Raw genomic sequence first — 23,015 nt, forward strand, 5'->3', positions numbered from 1 at the left:
CGTTGCTGGTACTTTCCCTCTTAACTTTCTTTAAAATTCAAAATCAAAATGTCTTGTAACACATTGAGCTTGAAAGATTCAGGGCCACTTATCTTAGAGACAGAGCTGGAATTTGGCTCCTGCTACTGGGAACCTGGATACCTCGACTTGATTTACTTAAATTTAAGTGGCCGCGCGTGCCTGAGCCCCGCACCCCCACCCCTCCATTGATTCCAGGGGAGCAGAAGAGACGATGCTAATCTGTTAACCCCGTGTGAGAAACAGAACTCCAGGCGCACTGATGGCACTGGAGAAGCGTAAGTATCCAGGGAAGTTGATAGAAATACAAGTTAGTATAACAAGGGGACGTACGAGCGGCGAGACCTGCGGGGGGACAGAAGTGAGTGGGAGCAAACATGTGGCTTACCGAGCTCACCCGTGGGCAGCGGGAGAAGGCGGAGGCTCGGCTGCGGGGGGGTCGGGCCCCTCTGTTACCTTTGGTGAAGACTTCCCGTGTTCACAACCTAGCGAACAAATTCATGGCTTTAGCCCAGTAGGAAATCCACGGGCGTGTGGAGCGGATGTGATTGGAGGCGGGGACCCTGGCTCAGCCCCCGGGTCTGGGCGGGGGTCAGGGGGCTCGGCACCGCAACCTGAAGCCACGGAGGGAAAGACAGGTGCCCGGCGGGCCTGGTGACGGTGGCCCGGCGCGTCCGCGGCCCCAGACTCACGGGTGGGGGCAGATGGGGTGCGATCCCTCCTTCCCGCAGAAATCCATTGTTTGCTCAAGTGATTACGAAATTCAATTTTGAAAGGGACAGTCTGTGTCACTAGGGCTCCCAGGAAATCTGTTAGAAAAGCTGATGGATGAGAAACTAATCTAAGTTTGTAGTGAACAGTAATAATTGACTTCTGGTTCTGTCATTCTGTCACCAGATTTAAAGGGCTTTTCCTACACATTCTTGGCCTGTGTGGTCTATTGTGGACACAGCCCTGGGGATCGGCAGGCGCGTGACCTGCTCAGCCTCTTGTTACATGTGCTACCCATGTGCTCGGCCACGCCGACACCCCAGGGAGCATGCACAGTGCCCGGGGGGAGGGAGGAGGCGTGGGACCCCGCTCTCTGCCAGACCCCACGCGGGCCCCAGAAACGCCTGCCCCGCGCAGGAGTGTTGGCCTTCAGTCACTGAGGATCGGGTGGCAGAGAAACAGCGTGAGTGCAGGCTGGCGAGCCTCCCACCACACGGCAGGCGGCTGTTGCCGATATGAGCGCCGCCCCCAGGAAGGACTGAGTGCGTTTTGTTCGAACGGCCAGGGCCAGCTCTTCCCTGAGCGTCCCATTGTCCGGGTGTCCAGATGCTATTCTGTAAACTCTTGCTTAGTGTTTGAGCACCTGGCGGAGTCTGTGTGTCACCAAGTCTGTGTGGCGGCCGTGAGGCACCTGCCGTGAGGCCCCGGCTGTGTCGCTGACTTCTCCCTAAAAGATGTCTGTGGCCGTAATCCTTGCAGAAGAGGACAGGCTTCGATGGTGGGTGTTGGTCATGATGGGACAGGCTGCCGCTGCGCAGGACAGGTGGACATGGGGCTGGTGACTGAGGCCAGAGCCAGAACGCCCCCCCCCCCCTCGTGGACGGGACTGACTCTGGCCCCTGCAGACACCACAGCCGAGAAGCCAGCTCTGACTCGGCAGCTTTGCCAAAAGGATGGCATTTATTTCCACGATTGTCCCAGACCATGAACTGAATTTCAGGGAGTGGCACAGCGCGTGTATTTTAGTCTGAAACAAAGAACTTAGGTTTTGAAATTGTCAGAGAGTTGGGAAAAATGCCTGTCATTCTCAGAAGTATCATCAAGGGTGTTGACTCAGGGTTCAGCCTGGCTCAGAAGCAATCGCTGAAGAAACATGTATTCCTTCCTGAGGCTTGTTTGTGAGGAGGTCGTGGGCTCTGGCCTCTCACCTCTGAGTCACTGTCGCCCAGAGAGGGACGGTCCTGCCGCAGTCCGTTCAGGCTCTGCCGGGGCCTCTGCCGGGAGTCAGGCCACCGAGGGCCCCGCCCACCTGGCTGGCATTGAAACTCAATTTTGCTTGAATTCAGTGAGTGATTCAGCTCTGTGATTCATGGCCTCCTCACCCGGTAATTCTGTTACATCCTGGGAGACTTGTACTTGAATATTGATGAAAACTCTTTGAAGTTTGACATTTTGTTTTCTAAAATAAGGTCATCTCTTTTTTTCTAACATTTGACCTCTGAAAAGTCTCAAGTCAAAATCTGTAATTATAATCACACTAATAGGACAGGCTTGTTTATTCCATGTTCCTGCAGGTGTGGGTTCAGGGGAGAGCTGCAGCTGCGCATGCAGACCCGGTGGGGGCTGAGGTGTGGGGGACCCCAAGGCTTTGGGAAATCCAGGTCCTCGAATGTTCCAGCAGCGTCGCCTGGGCCCGGCGCACTCCGTGACACAGCGACGGTGCTGACGCCCCGACCTCAGCCTCGGGCGAGGGCTGCTGCCCCCCAGGACACGCAGCTGCGTCTCAGCTCTCAGAGCCTGTCACAGGGTTAAGCAGCCTTGGTGTGATCTGTTCAGTGACAACAAAAACTGAACACGCCGCTGACCTTGTCCACGTGGGAAACAACGGGCTGTGGCTGCCCATGGGCCGGAGTGGGACAGAGGCCTCCAGGGCAGGGGCCTGGGCTCCTGGCGTCTGGGCTGGGTGACTTGGAGACGGAGCTTCGGGACCAGCTGGTACTCACTTGCTGGGGAAGCTTCCAGCAAGACCGGCGCAGAGGTCTCCCCACTCAGGATGTGTTTGGTTATCAAGGGCAGGACGCTCCGCAGCCGCGTTAAACAGAAGCGGAAGTTCGGCTGAAGGGCACAGACACAGCCACAGGGCGGAGCCTGGGTCCCTGTCTGCCCTCGGTGCGGTGGCCGCATGGTTTCCTTTCGGGGAACCAGCCCGGGTGTGGCCGCCTCGCTCAGCGCTGCAGGGATGCAGGGGATGCAGCCACGCTGGAAACCAGTTTGGTGTTTTCTTCAAAAACTAAACATACTCTCACCAGACGATCTCGTAATTGTGCTCCTTGGCATTTAGCCAAAGGTGTCGAAAACTCACATGCACACAAAAGCCTGCACACGATGTCTCAAGCAGCTTATTCGTAATCACCAGGACTTGGAAGCAGCCGAGATGCCCTTCAGCAGGTGCTGGCTGAGCAAACTGCTCCATCCCGACAGCAGGCGAGGATTCGATGCTGAGAACCGTGAGCTATGGGGCTGTGAAAAGACATGGAGGGACCTGACGTGCACATGACTGAGCAAACGCAGCCAGTCTGCAGAGGCTTCACAGTGTGTGATTCCAAAAATAAGACATCTGGAAAAGGCCAAGCGATGGGCACAGTAAAAAGGTCCGTGGTGGCTGGGGACTGGGTGACAGGATGACTGGATGCGGCTCGGAGGACGCTCAGGGCAGTGAAGACACCGACTCTGGCACCACAGTGTGGACACCTGTCCTCGCACGTCTGTCCACGCCCACAGACCACACACCGGGAGTGGAGCTGCACTCAGTTGTGGACCGAGGCGATGGTGACGTGGCCAGGTAGGTCCATCTCTTGTGACAGACGTGCCCTCTGGTGGGGACAGGGACGGTGGGGGAGGCTGTCCATGTGCTGGGGGCAGGGGGCTATGGGGCAGCTCTGTAGCTTTCCCTCAGTTTTTCTGTGAACCTAAAACTACTTTAAAAAAATAAAATATAAAGAAGAGCAGCTCTCTGAGAAGCATATCTTCCAGGTATGTATTCCATGCACGCATATCACCCAAGGGTGGGCAACAGGAGGTTGGAAATAATACAAATTAACACAATAATAAGTAAATCGATAATAACACAGGAGTAAACTGTTTCACGTGCGCACAGGTGAGCCTGCTTTGCCTGCCCCCTGCATGTGCTACACACGCACACACACACACACACACACACAGGCACACACACACAGGCACACAAACCTGCACACCTAGAAGTGAAACCATGTGCTCAGCGAGTAGCAACAAGATTCTAGCATCTGTCACCGTGGTGTCCAGGCTCCTAACATCTGTCTTGAAACAGAAAGAAAGACCCGTAAGTACTTTTCCTTAAAAACTAAGTCTCAGCTCTCTGCCACTTTATTTCCGGAACGGGGGTACGTGTTTTCAGACACCGAAGGTCACCCAGTCCCCGTGCATCGTTCTCAGCCCGGCAGACTCATCGGGGCGTCTGCGCCTTCGGAGTCCAGACCACACTTCTGTCCCTGTGTCAGCGTCGCTCCTGCTGACGCCGAGCCCTGGGACAGAGCCGTTCACACTGTCCTGGCTCCGTCTTTCCACCGACACGCTGTTCACACACAGCGGCCACGTCACTCACAGGAGCCCAGCTGGCCCGGCAAAAACACACGGGGCCACGCTGACAAGCTCTTTGGTCCTTGCAGCCCTGGTGAGCGTGGGGCGACCGCGAAGTCACGGTGTCGCCTGTGAAGAGCCATTGCTGGTCAAGAGGACAGACAGGGAGGGAGAAGCGCGTCACCGGGGCCCCAAGGACCTGGGGTTTTCAGTGCGAGGCAGACGCAGGCAGATGTTCCGGGGACAAGCCCAGCAGAGAACCGCTGTATCCCGACCCAGGGCTTCTCCTGCGACGCCGCTGCGATAGCTGCGATCCGGCCAGAGCTGCCAACGTCGGGCAGAAGATGGGGGCCCGGGGCTGCGTGCTCGGCTCTGGCCGCAGCCCCAGGGGCCTGGAGACACCAGCCCCTGCCGCGCATGAGGCGGTGGCCGCAGTTTCTGGTTTTCCCTACTTGGAGATTCACCTGTTTTGACATCTTTGAAAAGTGACTTCCCTGCGCAGTACATGAATTTTTTATCTTAGTCACCACTGCCCTCGATGGGCACAGCGACCGACATGGCTCATCGTCCCTGGCCAGGGACACGTCCCTCCTCGGTCTCGCTCACCTCTGCTCACAGTGGAGGGGAAGGGGGGACGGTGTGTCTCCTGCTGGGAGAGGTCTGAGATGAGCTTTTACAGGTTCAGGAGAAGACAGCAGTAATCTCTGCCGAGCGGCGTACGGCAGTCCCGGAAAACCGCTTCCTTAATTTTCCGTAACGGGCATTAATCACCGCACAGGAATAGACAGCCCTGAAGATACGGACGCGGGGGGCAGCGGGGGGCACCGAGCGTGACCTCGTGCACCCGCTGCCCGACTTCCACACAAAAACCAAGAACTCTGAGCCCTCGCGGTCACGCCAGGATCTTCTCTCTGCCTGAGAGAACGGAGAGCCCCGTGTAGCGTCAGCTCACAGCTTCTCTCTCGTCAGGTCACCTGGCACCCCTGCAGGGTCTCGGTGGGACAGAAATCAGAACTGGGGGCCGTCACAGTTTGTAGGGCCACCTCAACATCTCCAGCTCCAACACCCCAGGGTGTCGCAGGGAGAAGGTTCTCGGGGTCCTGCCTTCACCCTGGTAGGGCCCCGGGAGGAGCGGGGCCTCCTGTTCGGTCGGCGAGTGTTTGCTGGTCGCCGTGGTGCCCAGGGTGACGCTGCGGACTGCAGGAGTCGGCGGGCGGGGCCTCCCCTCGAGGAGTTTGGCGCCGGATACGACCACCTTAGAGAACCACGTTCTCCCACTGCGGCCCGAGGACAGAGCACGGGGACAGAGGGAAACAAGGTCTGAGTCTGCCAGGAGCTGCGGCGTAAGTGCGGTGTCGGTGGGGGGAGGGTCTGCACAGGGACCTGAAGGAGGAGCAGGCGCCACTGAGGACAGACACTCGGAGCTGCTGTGGGAACGGGAGTGGGGTCACCGCAGTGCAGGGAGGCCACGCTCTGCAGGCGACGCGCCGGGGGCAGCCGGGTCCCAGGCTGCAGGATTGGTTCTCTCTCTTTCCTAAATCTCTCTCCTCTGTGCCGAGACGACCACAGCCGTCGCCGTGGGAGCAATCACCGCTCCGGGGCCTGCACTTCGTCAAGCCTGCTCTCTGCTTCCAGGAAAACTTTAGAGATTTTGCATTTGATGAAAGGTTCAGAAGAGTCGCTTTACGATGGAAGGCTTTACATTTGCATAGCATTTAGAAGTGGTGCCTTTCCCTCACGTTATGGGTGGAATTTGTAAAGGCTAAGGTTTTTTAGGGTTTATGGAATACCCTCCATTCTCTTAAAGGGAGGGGTGTTCCGAATCACCTGTCCTCTGGTGGCCTCAGTTCTGTGTGGTTCGCTGTGAGGAGGTGGAAATGCTGTTCTCCCGCAGAGTAATGCGAATGCCGTTCCCAGGTGTCCCCTCTCCCCAGGGGGCCACTGGTCTGACCCAGGAGGCGCTGAGCAGGGCAGAGCAGCAGGCTGCAGAGGCGTTTGATCGGGACCTGCCTCAGAAAGCGTGTGAGGAGCCCGCGGCCCCTCGCTCCCTCCTGGCCTCTCCGAGTCTGCTGCATCGCGTTTAATTTCGGAATTCTCATATGTGCAGATCTGTAAAACTGAGTTTGTATAAAACATTTGGCAAAACCCAGATTTTGTGTGAGATTCCTGAAGAGCCGACCAAGACAAGGAAAGTTATTCGGCTCCCTCGCGGGCTATTTTTGTTTTGGTGTGTTGTTCCTCGAGTATTTTAAAACTTATTTAGGAGAATGAATTCTATGTTGTCAGCTCAGAACACTCCCACAGGAGGGTCTTCATGGGCTAGTGGACTGGAGCGCCCCTGGAGAAATTGGGGGTTTCCGCATGTTTATGACGGCAAATCCATTTCGGCCGTGGCGCCTGGTGTGGGGAGAGGGGACCGGCCCCCGGGGCTCCAAGGCCGGGAGAGCTGGCGGCGGCACGGCCGCGGCCTCGGCTGGAGGCACCTTTGACTCCAGGGCTGGGCAGCCCCCTTGCCCAGGGTCCCCCGCCATTCACTTCAGCACATTGAGGAAAGCTTCATTCACTGTATTTTAGGGCTTTGAGTGTTTGGCTCCCGTCCTCATGTCGTCTGTGCAGTGGTGGAGAGGCCCCACGTGGAAACGGTAGGAAGTCAAGGACAAACTTAAAACTGAAGCCACCAAGATGCAGGAAGGTCCCACCCCTCTGGACACAGTGCCCCCCAGGGAGCCCCCCAACATCAGGAGGCCCTTCCTCCCCGCAGCTCTCGCCTGTGACGGTACCGTGGGTACCAGGCAGGTGGCCCAGGTGTGCGCTCACCCCGGCTGGACAGGATTTGTCTGCAAGGCTCTCGTGCGGCACCTTCACGGGGACGCTGATGCTCCGACTGACCTTCTCTCCTCCCCAAACCTCTGCTCTACTTACAGTGCATGTTCCGGTTTGCTCGTGGAACATTAACGATCAGGTCTAGGCATGACAGAGGTGTTAAGGTTTGCTCCCTCCCTAGACCATGGCTCATTCGTTGTCCCCAACTCCAGGGGCTGCCTGAGCAATTGTCGTGGGGCCTGAAGAGACAGAATACGCCTCCTACCAGGTTCCCGGTTGTGCCGACGGGACCGACCACGTGCCCACGGCCAGTAAAGGGCCCGCCCACAAAGAATAAGGGGGCGCGCCGAAACCAAGCTCCTCATGAGTCAAGACAAGGAGGGGACGTCTTCCTCATCCCTCCGGCCCTCCTCTGCGCCCCAAAGCCCAGGACAGGGGTCTTGCCTCTGGTGGGCTGGGACGTACGGGCGCCCCGACCTGCGAGGGCCGAGGCGGGGGCGACTCTGAGGAACTGCTGGAAGCAACTAGCGGTCTTTCCGCACTTTCTCATCTGTGTGTTTTCTTTGAAAGGCGCCAAGAACGACACAGCTGCATCCTCTTAAGGCATTTATGTCCATGGAAATGAGGGGGCTTTCAAAGTTTAATTATGGAACTCGCTGCAGACACGTCTAAATAAAGGGAAATGAGTCTTCCAAAAGCGGCCTCTTTAGAAGCCGGTACAAACGCGAAGATTGCATTCTTCGGACGTAGGAGGGCTTCGCTGCGTCAGGCGGAGGGCGCAGCTTGGACCGCGGCCCCTCCCCTCCCCGGTGGCCCCAGGAAGGCAGCACGTCCTGGGCCCGAGGCCGGGCTGGGTCTGGGCTCCACGCAGACCAGCCGTGTGGTCGTCCAGGGGTTGCTTGGCAGACCTGCCTGTCCCGAGACGCAGAGGGTAGTGCCCACCTTCCAGCACCAGTGGTGGGCAAACAAAATGTTTTGTCAGCGGCACTGGGTGGAGCCGCTGTCACTGTGCCGAGTGACAATGCTTCTCTGGTCCCCGATTTCTCCCAGGTGACCGTGGGCCTGTCAGGCCTGCACCAGGCGGGGGAGGCCACAACTTCCAGCTGGGCCACCCTCCTCACTGCCAGCCAAGGTCCCTGCAGGGGCGGCACGGGTCACAGCCCCACAGCCGCAGCCGGGGCGCACGCTGGACTCGGGAGTCAGGCGCAGCAGGCAGGGCAGGTGGGTGAACACCGTGCATCTGCCCGACACAGTGTGCGGGGTCCTAAACCGCAGGCCGCCCTTGCGTCACAGGGTCCCACCAGCACATCACGCCCCGCCCCACCCCCGGGGTCAGTGTCCTCCACGAGGCCGGGGCTGCCACTCCTGTGGCCTCTGTCAGGGCAGGGCCTCACTGGCTGTGTCCTGGTCAGGAGCCTCGTGTCCGTCTGGGAGCCGGGACCAGAGGGTGAATGAATGTGTTAATGAAGGGGCTGCTTCGGGCCGGCAGCTGGCGACCCCACGCGCTGGGCTGACACAGATGTCAGCCAGCGGGCCGCTGACCTGGCACTGCCTGGCTCCCGCGAGGCCACAGGGGCGTCTTCCCTCGCCGGCCAGGCAGAGCTGCGGGTTCCGTGGGCGCCTGAGGGACAGTCCCGGCCAGAAGACCTCCTGAAGCAGGTCCAGACGTCAGTGCAAACGTTCGTGAAACGGAAACATCCCTGTGAGTAACGTGCAGAAAACGTGACAAGGAAAGTTTCAGGGGCGAACTGGAAGGTGTAAGAGACCTCTGGGAGTTCTGGAATGAAAGCACAGCAACGGCTGACGGTGAGAACTTGGCAAACTGGCGTGGAAAGTTACAGAGAACCCGCGCGTGAAGCACAGATTTGCCTCCAGGTCAAAGTCATGGGTGTGGGGACCCAGGGCAGCGTGTGCTGGGTTCCGGAAGGACAGGAGGGACAGAAGGGAACAGAACGGTCCCTGAGCAGACAGTCTGAAGAATTTCCAAACTGATGAAAGACATCAGGCCCCAGATTCAAGAATCCTACAATCCCCAGTCAGAATACATATAAAAGAATCCATTAGGCACGTAGAAATAATGATCCAAAAAATAAAAGTAAAAAAAACAAGTGAAAAAAAATCTCAAAACCAGCCTGATTTGAAAAAGGGTCCATTTGACAGAAGCAGAGCATGAGGCTGATAGTTAACTTCTTAACAGGGCAGAAGACGCTGGAGGGGTCTCTTCAAAAATAATAAAAGCAAATAAATGTGACTGTGGGTTCTATAGCCAGTGGATACATCTTTCTAAAGGAGGATATGGTAAACTTATTTAAAACTCTGGGGGGAGAACTGACAGAGACTTCGGAAAGTCAGAAAAAGCTTGTCCATTGCTTGAGAAAGAGTGGATCAGGTAAAAGGACGTTATTTGAAATTAAATGTCAGGAAGGAGAAAGAGACGAGGGGACACTACCTGCCAACGCCGCTCAGGGTGGGGCCCACGGGCGGCAGGTGCTCAGAACAAACAGGGTCAGGGGGCCGTCGATAAAGGAAGTGGGATAAAGCTAATGATACAGCAGAAACACAAGCCTTTCTTCTACCAAAACTATGCCCCAGGCGGGGAGTGGGGAGCGCGGAGAGGGAGAAACGGGGGAGCACGCACAGGACCCAGAGTGAGAGGTTATGTAAGTCCCCGTGTCCATGTCAACAAAAGACAAAACAGCAGGGCCAAACCATTAGAATGCCAATGTCAGTGAATGGAACGCACCCATTTTCGGGTTGACTACCAGAAAAATCCAACCCAACTTTGCATATAAGAAACGTGTCTAAAGCAAAATATAGTGTGATGATGGTGTTAGTTCTGATCCCGGACACGCGAGTAATGCCAGCAAGCAGAATGGAGACGCTCGGGGGGCCGCTGCACGCTCTGGCAAGTCAGCAGCGAGCATGAGACCCCCGTCCTTTTACTTATTAGGATTTCAAAAGTTACAAAAATAGAACAAGGGGAGAGGTGAGCTCTACAGCCAACAGTGAAGGAATGTCTTACAATGTATCACTGAGTGTAAAGCACAGCCAGGCTAACTCATGGCTTAGGTAGCACCAATCAAGGATACAAAGCAGACTGGCTAGCCCTCAAGGCCGGCTCCAATTAAGACTTTATTTAAAGGAGTCAGACGGAGTACTTAACAGACCTCTTTGTTCTCAGGATTCCATGACCCAGTGGCCTGTACAGCCTGAAGCCGCAGGCGGAGACAAGGCCCCTTATCTCCTGAGCCCCAGGACGCCTGGACGGAGGAGCATGTGAACAAGCCCCGACCCAGAGATCTGAGTTCCTGCAACAGCAAAACGTTCTCAAGGTAAGAACCAGAAGGCTCGGCTAAAACACAGAAGGCAAATGTAAGGAAATAGAACGGGGTCTCACTATTTCGGCCTGTCATGTAGCAGGAGGATGGTTCATCCTTCCGAAGGATCTGCTCTTCGTCATTAGGACCCAGCCGCCTCGCCCACTGCAGGAGACCCGGGAAGAAACAGAAACACACCGATGGCAGGAGACGGGCGGGCACGGTTCACATGACTCTGCCGCTGGGTGGGGCCCGGCCCTGGGCCTTCACCGGCTGGTTTGATCTTTCCTGCGATGAATCCCACCCTCCGGGGGGTTTAAGGTAGACTAGAAATACAAAGTGGCTTTTAAGGGAAAGGGAACCTGCTCTGTTTTTCTCTGAGTAGCCCCAAATCCTTGTCCGGAGGATGTGAAAGACAGGACGATTAAGTAAGAGGAAGTGCTTTTGAACTTGTGTAAAATACCCGGCGCCTCATCCACATTTCCCTGTGTTATGGCTCCCAACCATTCGGTGAGGGGCTGCATGCTTTCCTTATGCATTTCCGCGTGTGGAAAGTAGTTAAAAACCCTGGTTAATAAAGAAACGGTGGTGATTTTCCTCAGAGAAAACCCCTCCCTTCCTTCCTCAGATGGTGAGTGTCTGAGTAGTTTCTTCATCCTCCCCGAGGGGCCCAGAGTCTCTCACAACAGAGAGTAGGACATTCTCTCTGCACCCAGCACAGGCCAAGTGGCTGAGGACTTTGCGGAGGTGTATCTGCCCTGATTAAGATGGTTGGGAAGACATCTCGTGTGGGCGTGTCAGGGACTCTCCCCCCGACACTGGAGCGTCCACGTTTGTGTCAAGCACACACGGAACACTCATACAATTTTGACCACAAATAAAACCTTAAAAATTCGAAGAGGGGAATTAAAAAAATTTCAGAGAAAAGACAGCAAACATCCAATTAAAAATTCATATAATAAACAACGAGTGAGCAAAAGGAAGCGGAAGTCGGAATTAATGAAGATTAAAGAAGCTGTTTATGAATTAGAACACAAGGAGCAGAACAAGTCAATCAGAAATACATCGTTTTTTAAAAAAAACAACAAAGTAGGCAAATTTGCAAGCTAACTTAAGAAAAATAGGGAAAAATTAAGTTAGTAAGGACAAGAGAAAAATAACCATAAATTTAAAAAATGTTAAATCTCAAGAAAACATGGTGCAACTTTATACATATAAAATGTAAAGACTAAAGGGAATAAAACTATTTTATAAAGTCTTACAAAATTGAACACAGAAGAAAGTTTAAACCAATGGCCTTAAAAGAAATAAAGTTAATAAAAAGCTCTCCCATAGGAAGTGAAAAGCCCAGATAGTCTAACAGGGAAATTCTATTACATTTTGTAAATCTGATGATCCCAATGCTACCTAACTTATTTTTGGAATTCACACACACACACACACAAAGGAAAACCTCTCAATTATCTTTCTTAGGAGCAAAATTGATTCCAGAAACAAAAGCAAACAACCACTAGAAATTATGTTTTTTTTTATGATAATGATGCAAAAAATTAAGTAAAATATCTGCAAGAGAATCTAAGAATGCCTTAAAATGTGCATTTCTTTCACGTAATAACAGCGAGGAGCGCGGCCCTCAAACCGCAGCCTGCAGGCCCTGAGCTCCTGTGACACTTTCCGGGGGCCCTGAAGCCAAAACCGCTCTGAGCGCGAGGCGTGGGTGTTGCTTGTTCTGCAGTGCTGGTGCTGGCACCGAGCCCCGCGGGAACGCGACCAGGCCGCAACCACACGGAAAACGGGGGCCGGGCAGCAGTGGCCCTCAGGCCCCGTCCACGGCACAGAAACGCGCCGGCTCCCCTCGGGCTGGGATGGCCTCGGCGCGGCGTGGGCGCTGACCTCTCAGGGCCCGGGCCCAGGGCGCGTGTGTTCTGTGATGCACACTCCGGGGGTGCGTCCTGAACGCTGACAAGAATGCTCAGTGGCCGGGGGACAGGAGGCGGCCGGGGGGGCAGGTGAGCTGGGGACAGGAGGGAAGAGCGTTGACGGGGACAGCGCGGGGACGCCTGCCCGCCCCTGAGACCCAGCTCGGCAGAGCAACGCAGACAGGGACGGACGGTTTCCATCAACAAGCATTTTAAAAATCCTTTTTCATCACTTCTGCTGCTCGGTAATTTCAGTTTTGATGTTGTCAACGCGACAATGAGTAATAAATCCTCGTAAGAAGAGTGATGATGCTACCTAACTGAAATGGCAGTGGCTAATACGTGTTTGACGGGTTATAAAGGCTTGATTTTAAATGTTCTGAGTTCTGTGCTCCCCTGCGCGTCCTGCGGGCGTGGCTTCCACACGGTGAGCCGTTCCCAGCTTACCCGCAACATGCTGTCCGTGGAGGATGCTGGGGCCACCGTGAGCCCCTGCCACGTGCCCGTCCCTCGGGGGCCTTCCTGCAGCTCAAGGCTGGACTCCATTGCCTCTTTCCGTGGGCGCACCTTCACGTGTCCACGGCACGGACACGGGAGCAGCCAGTCCCGCCCCAGAAGGGATGACGCTTTCTAAAAGTGGGAAGTCTTGCACTTGCTATCAGAGATGAGACTGTAAAGACAAGTCACCTGTTTCCGAGGGAGGAACAGCAAGAGCTGCAAACGTGACTCGGTTGGCGTGGCCCCCGCATGCACCTCACAAGGAGTCGGCACTGCTTAGGCGTGAAGCTTGCCACGAAATGGCCGCCAGCTCAGAGTCTTCACAGCCCTGCAGGGTCGGCAGGAGCCTGGCTTCTGCTTTTATCCTGATCTGCGCGCGCGGAGACGGCTTGGTCTTTGATGAGCCACGGAGCTTTCCTGGTGCTTTTGCTCTGGTGACAGACTGACTACATAAAAACATGGGCCCCGGCCGCAAGGCTCAGTGTGTGGGGCATTGCTCTGTAACTGAAGGTTGCAGGTTCGAGTCCTGGTCTGGGCAACTGACCGATGCTCCTCTCTCACATTGGTGTTTCTCTCTGTCCCTCCCTCCCTCTCTCTCTCTCTAAAAGCAACGAAAAAAATGTCCTTGGTTGAGAATTAGAAAGAAAAAAATTTTTTAATGGGACCCAGCTTGCCACCAACAGAGCAGCCACCATGTCCACCTTGCCCCTGGGCTGGGAGCACCCACCTCGCGTGGCTGCAGGCAGCGGCTCTTAGACCCGGCGAGGCCTGTGCATGTCTGGGGCTAAAGCGAGAAGCAAGCCTGTGTTTCCCTCTGTGCTCTCTGCTGAACCTGTATCAGACCCGGGAGTTGCATTTATGACACACGGAAGGTCACTCCTAGTCCCGACCTTCACTGTTGCTCACTTTCAACGTCTCCAACAAAAACAGACGAGAAATCAGCGGAGGGGAAATGCATTTTGATTCTTTAACAATGTTACATAATAAGATTAATCTTGGGTTGCACTTGATTCGTTTATACAGAAATGAGTCACCTCATTTGCTTCCTGGGAGCCTCCTGGGTCCTGGCTTCAGTCCCAGCTGAGACGCAGCCCCCCCGCCCCCTGCCCTGCACTGACCGACTGAGGCCCAGCTCAGCAGGACGCACTCCCTGTGAGCTGCCCGGAAGGGTCTCTGATCAAATCACATGTTTGCAAATCTGTGCGGCGTCCTAAGGCACAGTTCACATTGTGCCTCATTCAAATGCCAACTGTAAGAATGTCCCTTCAGACCTGCAGAACCTGCATTAAAAAGTCGTGCAGGAAAGCAGAGCTGCTGTGTCATGTGTGACGTGCCACTCGAGGGCCTTCACCGTCCCCAGGGGTGGGCGGCAGTGGCAGCCGCTCACGTGTGAGGAACTGGGGCCCCCACAGAGGCCGCCTCTCGGACCCGCGCGTGCTCCCCTGACACCATGTCGCGTCCCCGGGGAACATCTCCTCACCCAAGGAAAGGGCGTGGCCTGCACCTGAGGGCGGCTGCTGGGTGTCTGACCTGCCCCCTTAGCCTGCTCCCCAGGGACGGGTTCCCTGTGCTCTCGGGGGGCAGCAGGCAGGGGCTCCAGGCTGCGGGCATCCCTGACGTGTGGCTCTGGGTGCAACGCTGGGGACAATAAATGGGGACGTTGGTGTCGCTGAGGACTAGGGTCTCTGGCACAGGAGGAAGGGATGGCAGGACCACAGGGGACAGCGGTGACGTCCGGCAGCCTCTGAGCCCCGGGGCGTCCTCCGCCGAGAGAACTCGGAGGCTCGGGGACACTGGAGACCGCAGACAACAGAAGCCCCGCCCCACCGGTTTAAGGCTCAACTCCTGCCCATTTCCCGAAGGGACATTTATCACTGAGACCCTCGGGTTGTCCCCTGCATACCCGCCAGGTGGAAGCGGCCACCGCCTTACAGGAACACAGCAGTGAGGGGCCCGTGTGCAGGCTCGGGGGGCAGGCGGACGGGGGGAGTCGGGCTGAGGCCTGCGCGCTTGGGAATGCGGGAGGCTCCGCGGCTCAGCTTCCCTCCCCACAGCCACGCGTGTGCGTCCGAGCCCGTCTGCGGGTGGCTGCAGGTGTTCGCGGTCTTCCAGTGGCCGCAGGGAAAGGTGAGCTCTGGGACTTAGATGGCAAATCCCACCATAAATCTTTCCTAATACTTCTACTTAACTATTTTAAAATTTCATTTGGTGTCTTTACGTATAATCGTCACACATTCTAAGCAGCACAGGAAATAGCCCTGCATTTGTACAGAAGTAGAGAGAACAGTGAAAATGAAGATCGCCAGCACTCTAGAGTGCGGATTAAATTCAGTGATTTACCAGCCAAGAGTGGACGGTGTGCTGGTGACAAGAGGGCCTAACCGGCCACCTGAGGGCCCTGGCAGTTGGGGACAGTAACGGGATCACACCTTGAGATCCAAACGTAACCTCTGCTGAAGCCACAGGGCAGACGCTGCCTGCTCAGCCCCTGCAGCTGACCTGGGTGTGGGTGGGAGTCCCACCTGCTCCCGGTTCCCACCCCCTGCTGGGCCTTGAACCCCCATGAGGGGCCAGTCCTTCCAGACATGCTCACGGGTGACAGGAAGGCTCCGTGGCCCTACGCTGTCCAGGTCAGAGTTCTGCATGTCCACCTTCCCAAGCTTTCCTTCCAGCAACGGTCTTAGCTTTTTTGGCAACTCTGCCTTCTCCAAACTTCTCACACCAAAACGCAGCGATGCTCCTGGATTTCTCCCCATCTGCCCCCCCCCCCCCCCCGCAATGGATCTCTGCCGCCTCTGGGCTGCCCAAGACCCTCGGAGGTCATCAGACTCATGGCAAGTGACTCAAGAGCCCACCACGGACCCACCTGACACTCCGCTCCCCACCTACACGCCAAAGCAATCACTCCACATGCAATCCAGGGAGGACCGTCCACAGCTTCAGGGTCTCTCGACGCTCCCCTAAAAGGGAGTTGAGAGGTTTCCTTTTTGCCCTTGCAGGCCCTGTGTGCCCTGGCTTGTGTTCACCTCCCCACCCTGGTCCACCACGAAGCCACACCCCCCTCCGCTCATGGGCACAGCACTGTCCCCCCCTGAGGCCTTGATTTCTTGCTTCTCCACCTAACAGCCAAAGGGGCTCATGTCCTCCTCAGCCCTCGGCTGGTGTCAACTCACCAACAGGGGACTTTCTTGGTCATCCTCCCCCACAAAGGTCCTCGAGCGGGTCTCTAGCTCACCGCCGTGTGTCCCGTCAGCGGTGACCTTGTTCCCTTCTCTGCTCAGTTGCTGGCGTCCGCGTGGCCACTGCAGGTTTGTTTAGAGAAAGACGAGATGCGAATGTCTTCCCGCCTCTGAGTTCTCAGCGCACCATTTACTAAGATTTGTGTAATGGAAGTTATCCAAGGAAGAGGGCGGATGCGAAGGTGAGACTAGGAAGCAGAAACGGAGACGTGGTGGCCGCGAAGAGTGGAGAGGAGAGCAGAAGCGGAGAGCTTCCTTCCCTGGGAGCCTTCTCCCCTGATGTCAGCCATCTGCTTTGCCAGCATCCACTGTCACTTGTCCATCCCATCCATCTCCCTTTCCCCACGAGACGTAAGGGCCACGCCGCAAGGACTTCCGGGTTTGGCTCAGAAATGGGGTCCCCCCACTGAGAGTGTTTGTCAGATGAACAATGAGCAAGTTCAAGTCTCTTTTCTGCTTCCTTTCTTCAAACGGATGGACAAGCTGATGTGCTGTGTTTAAAGGTGATTTCATTCTGACTAATTTTGCTAAAGTTCACAGTAGCCAGCACTTCACATTCTGTGAAGGGCCCGGGACTGACCTCTGCTCCTGAACCAACCACCGACTACATACATTCTCAGGAGGAACATGTCGTATTGCTCCTTTTAACACTTTCATATTTAATATTTAATCTTAACTATGTAACATAGAAAATAATTTTACATACCACATACATTGCATATAATTTGTACATATGTATCTTATATTTTTTGCTAATACTTGCCAGGGCCAAGACACTAATAAACACGTGTGTGTGTGTGTAAACATTTACGAAGTGCCTTTGTGGCAGCCCATGTGGGTAAGTACACAAGTTACGTGAGTTTCTGTAACGCGTGCCTACAGTTTCCTGGAGAGACAAGAGGCCACCTGGTGGCACCCAGCATCCCCAGGAAGAGGCTCAGCAACCAAAAGTACGGGGGGACACTCTCAGGAATGTCCCCACCTCTGCCGTGACTGCCACCACTGGGGTGCAGGCTGCCTGCAGGGCCGCGGCCCAGGGTGCTGGCCGCTGACCCCGAGAGAGCGGCAGCAGCCACACCGTGTCCTGAAGCCCAGCAGCCGCGGCGCCCCCTCGTCCCTCCGCCGCCCCCGTCCCGGGGCACATGCACGTACTTGGGCCTGGGTCCTCGGGAGCTACTTTGAATTATAGCAAGTTCAGTCTGTTTTGAATTTGTTTATGCCACACAAAAATGCCCCTGTTTTATAGATATAATCACAATAAAATAACTCAGACACCCTTCAGCATGACGTTGGCTGACACCGAGGACATGGGCAGGGACGAGCACCGCGTGCGTCCCCTTCCCCAGACTCCGTGCTCACTTCACGCTCATCACATGTCCATGAAGCGGCTGGATGCAAGCGCAGGGAAAGTACGGGGGCTTTTTTTTTACAGATGAGATTAATTTTTGTTTCCTTCAACAACTTTTTGGTTGTATGAATTGGAGCCAAGGACTTCAATAGAATATTATAGAAAAAAAATTTCAATATTGTCTAGCCAAAATTCTAACTTTGTAGGTAAGAAAATCGAGGCTCATGCAGAAAAATGGTTTCCCAAGGAAACAGTCACACAGAAGAGTTCAGGTTTTCAGCAAGTTATGCAGCCTTCCAGTCAGATGCCGTCGGAACGGTCTCAGCACCTCGCAGTTGAGGATTTGAAAACACACATGTGAAAGCGTTTGCAATTCCTAAATTGCTCCTTGCTGGCAAAGGTGCATCGTTCATCATGTTCTCCCGCTGCTGTGAACGGCAGGCATTGTTTTCCCAGAAGCCACCCTTTCCCTGATCTTGCGAGGATAAAGAATGCATTGTTTTTGGCTTTCAGCCCAAAATAAGGGGAAGAGAACAGTCCCAGCAGGTGGCTGTCCCGTCCCTGATGCTCATCACCTGTCAGGTCAGAATCCTCAGACTCTAACCTGGACGCTGCATCAGCCGGTGGGTGTTGGGAAAGTTCAGGACAGAACGAGGAAACAGAAGGCCTGCGTCCCCGGCGGGCTTTCTCTTTGTATTAGTTTTACCCTGCTGACCTTCTCACACAGAAAGTTTACACCGTGCTCAGAAATCGGTCATTGCTGATGACTAAACAAAGCAAGTATTGTAAGTTCTTAGGGAAGCACGGAGCGTGAAAACGCTGATTATAAATGTCTGGATTTTTACCTAAGGTCACAGAGGCTTCATTACTGAGCTTTCAGTTCCGGCTGGAAAGGCCTCACCGCTGACATTCCGTGTGAGGGCAGAGAAAACAGTCACCTCCGCAGGCACCGGCCGCCGGAGGGTCAGGTCGCGCCGACCCAGCCCGCCGGGAGCACCGGACTGATCGCCGGCATGTGCGCAGCCTGTCTGAGGCCCGGGCTCGGAACTTCAGGTCGTTTGTTTCCAAGTCGCAGCCGACTTCCTCGTGGGCTGGTGTTGCCCTGGTAACGTGGTCGGGTTATCTGCACACATTTGCTCTAAATGTAATTCAAGGGAAGGATGACGCGTGCGCAGCCGCCGATAACCAAGATCCGGCAGCCGACACGGACCTGAACTGAAACGGCAGCGGGAGCCTCGCGGGGACAGACCGTTCGGGATCTTCGTCCCCTGCTGTTACCAGTGCCTTCACGACAGGTGCCGGGAAACAAACAAAAGCTTTTAGCCACCTTTATGCGCAGGGCTCCGGCAGTGACATTCATGAGCCCGGACTGTACCTACGCGTGTGGCTCAGACGGCCTGTCTGTCCACTGAGAACGGATCCACGCGCCGTTTCCTCAGTACGGAGCCCGCAGCGGCTCTGGAGGGGACCGTTCTGGCCACCAGGTCCTTCGAGATTTCCGGAATGAACACACCCAGGCCCCGCCCGGGTCCCGCAGCCGAAGCAGGCGGAGACCTGCGCCCGCTGTCCCGGCGCTCCGGGGCGACCCCGCTGTCCCGGGCTCCGGGGCGACCCCGCTGTCACGGCGCTCCAGGGTGACCCCGCTGTCCCGGGCTCCGGGGCGACCCCGCTGTCACGGCGCTCCGGGGCGACCCCGCTGGCGCGCGCACGGGCAGAACCCTGACCAGCGAGTGGTTTGCTGCGCCCGGGACGCGTTGCCCTAACACGGCGCTCTCACGTTAGAAGTGTCGTTCTGAACATCATGCAGGGGCATGAGGGGACCGACTCACCGTCTCACAGGGGCCCGGGTAAAATAAGCTGTCACCCCCGCCCCTGATGTGAAGCTGCCTTAAACCCAATGCGGAAATCACGGGCACAGCAGACCCTCCATATCACCCTGCCCAGGCTCTGTAGCTTCAGCTCCACTGGAGAGGACACTCCAGCGTCATTGCAAGATGTCGATTCAACACGGGAGGAGACAGATACCGTGTCACTCCCGAGTCGGACTGCACAGCCATTCTCGGCGGTGCAGATAGACTCTTGAGAAGCTACACCATCGTCTCTCGAGACGGACGGCTGCCGACGACGACGACGGGTGACCCCACGAGCAACTGTAAACAGCAGATTCTAGAACAATTAGTTCTAAAACATGACTCTGGAAGTTCTGATCAAACGAATTCAACATGAAATAGATGTTTAAATATAATTGTCTCACAAAAATTCTCTCCATGCAGCGGACGGTCGATAAATGCAACATAAACGAGCGAGTGGGAGGTGAGGAAACGGGGTTCCCGTGGGTCGGAGCCCTGTGCCTGGCCCCGCGCCCCCTGCCAGCCCCGCGCTCCGTGCGGGAAGCCGGGCGGCCCGCGGAGGCTCCCGTCTGCACCGGCCCGGCACCGCCCCGGCGGCTCGTCAGGCTGGAGCTCGGGCGCCTGTCACCCAGCACCTGCGGGGACGAGGGCGGGGCGCCCGGGGGCTGTGGGAGCAGCCTCGGAGCCGGCAGGGAGTGGCACAATGAGGCTCTGTGGAGGCCGCCGTTGGGCAAGCCCCGACAGTCCCCGCCGTGAAGGGCCCTTTCAGGGGCCGACGCCGCGGTGGCCGTGAGTGACGGCAAGGCCGCAGGTGAACAGGAACTGGGGCGCGGTGACTCCTCCGAGTTCACGCTTCAAGGTCGAGATCATGCTCGTCACACGACTCTGGGGGCCGCTTCCGCGTCTTGTCATCCGGCTGCGTGCAGAGCCACCGAGCACAGAGCAGAGCAGCCTGAGCACAGGCGACTCAGACACGCGCGGGACCGGCGCACGGGCCTCGGGACGGCGGGGGGCAACTGTGTCCTCACCCGTTAAATCCGTGGGCAGGTTTGTAAATAATTCTAGTCCCCCGAGGCTATGAAAACCACGCCATTTCAGAGCTGTTGGAACCTGTGTATCGGGAAAAGCCACATCTAAGGTGCTTCTGAACAATTCCTGCAGAACAGACCGAAGGAGACTCTGCCCCACGTGACGGCGCCGCTCTCCTGCCGGGGCTCCCACGGGGGCGGAACGCGAAGGCGCGCAGCAGCATTTTGTAATGAAATAGTCGCCAATTACCTTACGCCTTAAAGTAAAAAGGCGTAAAAACCCTCATCATCAATCCGTGCTTTGGTTTGTATTTAACTTAAAAATTCTAGGGATGATTCAGTATTACATCCCTCGTCTATCAAGTGTGTTTCTCATGCGCGTATGGGTATTTTTTCCATATTCGTATCTTGGCCCTGCTTCGGCATGGCTACAGCCCACTCCTCCACGTGACAATAAACTTCCTTAGGAACTGTTTACCTCCGCAAGCGTGTGTATGAACGATTCACGAGTCGCAGAACCTGTATGAAAGGAGATAGTAATGTGTTGGCACCGAGGGCAGATGACTCCCAACACACCCTTCTCCGTAACCCTTTGTTCACAACAGTCAGGACATAAGCCGTAGTGTCCGGGAAAAACGCAGCCAGCGGAACTTCCCTCCCACTGAGCACCGTAGGTACCACTCTGCCACTCAGCTTTGAGAAAGGCAGGTAAATACTGCGAGACTAAGAGCGACGCACTCCCACTACGTGACGCATCCTGGATGCATCCCCACTACGTGAGGCGTCGACGCATCCCCACTACGTGACGTGTCCGTGAAGACGCGTGCAGTGTCTGAGCAGCTAGCCCGACGGCGCAGTGGCCGTGCTGCCCGCCTCTGAGGCCCTACTTACCGAGTGACAGGTGCATCCGCCCGTCCACCGGCGACGCCCTTCGAGTCCCGCCTGCTGAGCGCGTGGCCCCTCGGGCAGGAGGGAGGGCGCGCTTGTCACTACAGTGCGGCCCCCCCGAAGCTGGGGACGGATGCACAGGTTTGCAGAGACCGAGTGGCCCTGTCCACGCTGGGCCCCGCAACTGCGTCCCCCGCCGCGGCGGGCCACGGCCACCCTCCATCAGCGGCCCTTCCATGGGTCCCGGTGCGGGGGTCCGTGTGGGCCTGCCTGGCACAGCTGGCGAGGGCCCTGCTCAGTCCCCTCCCGGAGCGGGTGCACTCAGGCGGAGGAAAACGGCGCTCGCCCACCTCCCCCCGGAACCGACTCTGGGAGCGGCGCCGGGCCCCTGCCTGGTGTGAAGGCCGCCGACCCCTCTGTGGCCGAGGGGGAGCTGCGTGTCCTCAGACGGGGCTGTGGTCCGCTGTGCGCCCGCCTTCTCGTCGCCGCCTGGGCTCTGCCACCCTAAGCTGTGATCGGTGAGTTGACCAATGATACCCTAAGACGGGCGTTTGCTGATGCTGCGCGGCGACACTGTCGCCGGATGGGAAGTGCGCTGGTTTGGGTGTCCGGGACCCTCGGGGCCCCGTGCGGGGCGTGGGGGCCTGGCCCTGAGTCACAGGCCGTGCTGTGGGGACAGACACCAGCGTGGGCCTGGGACCCGGGAAGGCGGCCTGCGGGGACAGGAGAAGGGCATCTGACTGACGTGTGACACGTAGATGCATTTCTGTGTCTTCATCTTCTACTTCCAATGGCAAGAGCTCAAAAGCGAATCTTTCTTAGCCAAGCTTTCCTTCCCACCACCCTCAGCACAAGACCCGGGTCCCCAGGCCGCTGTGTACGCACCTTGACTGCGCGTGGCTTCTGCTGGGAGCGCGAGGAGGGACGAGGACAGCGGGGAAGGGCCCCGGCGACAGAGGGGACAGGGGCGAGGTGGAGGCCCGAGCCGGGGCCCCGGGGTCTGGTGTCTTTTCCGTCTTCTCTGTTCGTCGCCTGCAGTTAATCCCAAGCTCTCGGTGCTCGTACTGTGTGTGTCTCCCCCATATTTCGCCCGATGCCCTCGGTATCGTCTAACCTTCCACTCCCGCCCATTCCACTCTGTGTGCGACGTGCCTTCGGGTCCCAGGGCAGCCCATGCCCCAAGTCTTGAGGCTTTCGTGTGTTTCCCTGGCCCTCCAGGGCCTGACTCACACGCTGGACTGCCTGCCTTGGTCTGGTCACGGGAATGAGCCTGTTTTCCCACGGACACAGGTGTGAGGTTTTCGCATTCGCATTTGGCAGCCGTCCGTCTCGAGAGACGATGGTGTAGCTTCTTAAGAGTCTATCTGCACCGCCGAGAATGGCTGTGCAGTCCGACTCGGGAGTGACATGGTATCTGTCTCCTCCCGTGTTGAATCAACATCATGCGATGACACTGAAGCTACAGAGCCTGGGCAGGGTGATATGGAGGGTCTGCTGTTGCCCATGCAGCAGACCCCCCCTCTCTTCGCAGCTGAAGGGTCCAAGGGAAAGACGGAGTCAATACAGCTTGGCTTCAGGTGCGCCGCAGGAGTTGCCGGTGTTGACTACAACGTCAAACCGCCTTAGGGACTCCGGCTCTGGATTTTCTGTCGGGGTTTACTCCCTTAGCCTTTCCCCTGAAGAGGTATGCCACAAGGCAGCGGAGGTTTTTTGGAGTCAGAGTTTTCCTTCTCTGATGTGCCCTGACTGGAAGATCGAACC

Source organism: Furipterus horrens, unplaced genomic scaffold, assembly GCF_987537825.1.
Source record: "Furipterus horrens unplaced genomic scaffold, mFurHor1.1.pri manual_scaffold_6, whole genome shotgun sequence".
In the NCBI taxonomy this organism is placed as follows: domain Eukaryota; kingdom Metazoa; phylum Chordata; class Mammalia; order Chiroptera; family Furipteridae; genus Furipterus; species Furipterus horrens.